Raw genomic sequence first — 2,914 nt, 5'->3', positions numbered from 1 at the left:
TTGATTTTTTTAAATGAGCTTACATGATCTAAGTTTATCCAGTAACCAAAATGTAGTTGAGAGGTCACCATAGAAGCACAAGTACTAGTCCAAATCTATGAATCATGACTATTTTAGAGTTATCAACCATAAAAAATAGGTATAGTGTATAGAGATCCTAAAACAATGCCAATACTTGAACTCTTATAATAAAAATAGCTCACTTCATGCTATCATAGATAGAAAAAGATAGATCACTAAACATAATAGCACCATAAGTAACCAATAAACGATATGGAATATAGAATAAACGTGCTAGTATTTTGCAATAAGGACAAATAATCATGATGTGATGAATGATGCAACTAGCAAATTTTATTAGGCAAAAAAGAAATGAGCAAACCCAATCAAATGCATCCCCCCAGACTTAAACTTTTCATTGTCCCAATAAAAACTAAAAACAATGTGGAGGAGATAAAAAGTAAGAGAAGTTACCAAATGATACGTGCCAAATATCCATGTCATGAACTTCTCCATCATGTAGTTGCCCTCCTCCTAATCTTTGAATCCTATAAAAGAAAGTAGACAACAAAAATTAAGTAGAGGATACATGTTTATTATAAAGAAATGAAACTACAAAGAACTAAAGACATGAATGAAAATGAAGAAAATGAACTTGGGTTGTCTCCCAAGAAGAGATTGTTTAAGGTCATTAACTCGACCACCTCATTAGATTCATCGAAATCTCACTCTAGGAGGGGTAAGATATTTCAACACCCTCCTACCAAGGGCTCTTATTGTGGAGAGAGCTTTCATCAAAGGAGCTACAGAGTAAAGTATAACTCTCTCCATCTTCGTCTTCTTTGAAGTTCTTTCAGGTTGTCGAAGACGGTTCAGTCTAAGCTTTCAACTATAGGCCTCTTGAAAACCTACACACCCAAAAGAAATGCAAACCTCCCACAAGCATGTAATATAAGAAGGAACTAGAACCGTATTAGTATGAACTGAATATGTATCAAAAATCGAATCACATCCAACAAAATCAATTATAGGTACCTCTATAAAATCTTCCAAAAGATCACTAGAAATACTAACCTTGCATTGCTGAGAGATACCTGAAAGTTCTAAACATGTGGATGTGACTTCTGAATCTTGTATTGGCTCTAGCTCTGGCTCAAGTGGTGGTGCAAGTAAGAGTGGTGATTCTTGGGGCTTTGCTCCTATTGCTCAAGTCCCTACACATTCGTCCACAACATATTCAATCCTTGCAACTCTCATAATCTCGGAAGGTTGTGTGGATAAAGGAGGTGATTCTTGAGATGCTGCTTCCACAACACAGCTCCCTACACTTCCTTTCATAACATCATCATCAACATAAGCATAAAAAAATAAATCAACATCTATATCCTCAGTGGGAGAATCATCTATAGGAGGATCACTAACTTCATTTGCAGTTTTAAGTTGATCTTCCACATCACATTCATCATCTAAAAATTCAATTTCATCATAACACCCTATAAACCCAGAAGGTAGATATGAAGACTTGTTATCCACTGCATTATCATCAGAATCCTCATCTGAAGAGTCCTCATCTTCATATACATCCAAAAATCTACACTCAACCATATTAGTGTCACAAAATTTGCCAAAGTCTTCATCTTCATTGACCCTCACTTGCCTTTGTGGAAAAGGAACCTTTAGTGAAAGTCTTGGGAAAGGTATTTCCTTTTTCCCATATTCCCTTTGATCTTGCGAAGGAGGTCCAACTTGCTTTTCTAGTGTTGGTGTCATCAACCGTTGAGGAAAAGGTACTTGTGGCCTTTGTGAACTTCTTGGAGTAATGGAACTGAGTTCTTGAGATCTTCTATTGTTCTTCTCTTCAATTCTAAACAAATCTTTCTTCAGAAGTTCTTCATGATTCTTGCCACTTCTCAGCTTAATATCATTATCATTTACACTAGATCCTGTCTATGTAGGAGGGAGGTCTTCCTTGAACCATTTTGAAACTATGCTATTAATATTTTCTCCCAAATGTTTGAACTCCTCGTTCTATGACTTGTGAATTTCAACATTCTTGGGTGGGTGAACTGCATTTTGTTTGGCAGGCTCTCTTGTATATATGGCTTGTACTTCTTGAATTTTTGAGGGAGATTCCATCCAACTTTTGTTTGACCATTCATGGAGGTTCAATGCTACTTGATCAATCAATGTATATGCTTTGTCGATACTCCTGTCCATAAAAGAACCTCCAGCTGATGAATCTAACAAGCACTTATCCGAGAAAGAAATTCCCCTATAGAATATGTGCAGGGTAAGCCATTTTTCCACACCATGATGAGGGCACTATCTTTGTAGACTCTTGAATCTGTCCCATGCTTCAAATAATGATTCTCCATATGCTTGAGCAAAATTTGTGATGCAATTCCTCATATAAATAGTTCTGCTTGGAGGGAAAAAATTGTTAGTAATTAGCCCTAAGAGCCAATCATGAGATGATTAGGTCTTTTGGTTACTAATTGAGTTAGACTCAAATGAACCCACTCATTGGATTGAGTTCAATCCGAATTAGACAAATTGGATTGATGGGTTACACTTAATGGGTTAGACTTATTGGGTTATTGGATTAATGGTTAATCCAATATAATAATCCAACCCATTAAGAGGAATACAAAGAGAAAAAAAACTCTTCATATTCATTGGATGAATATAAATAGGTTTTTGGTGAGATTTTTCATTAGACAAGATGGGTGTCTCTTGATCTTCCTCCAACTTCTTCCTCCTTCTGCCATGGCTGAATTTTCTTCCATGGCCGAACCATACTTCTTGCTAGCACAAGAAGATGGTTCTTCTCCGAAGGCTTCGTTCGTCCAAGAATATGTTCGTGTGGATACCATAGAGGCGTGGACACTTGAACGCGCTGAGATTTAGATCCAAA

General features: G+C 36.6%; 1 non-coding gene across 1 annotated transcript; it reads left to right on the top strand.

The window, feature by feature from the left end:
• Positions 1 to 2,305: 2,305 nt before the first annotated feature.
• LOC121988091 lies at positions 2,306 to 2,411 on the top strand. The gene has a single exon (XR_006113851.1). It is a non-coding gene; the product is annotated as a small nucleolar RNA R71 (small nucleolar RNA).
• Positions 2,412 to 2,914: the final 503 nt, after the last annotated feature.

The sequence above is a fragment of the Zingiber officinale genome, chromosome 5B, assembly GCF_018446385.1.
Source record: "Zingiber officinale cultivar Zhangliang chromosome 5B, Zo_v1.1, whole genome shotgun sequence".
Classification (NCBI taxonomy): domain Eukaryota; kingdom Viridiplantae; phylum Streptophyta; class Magnoliopsida; order Zingiberales; family Zingiberaceae; genus Zingiber; species Zingiber officinale.
This window is presented reverse-complemented; position numbering and strand designations above follow the sequence as displayed.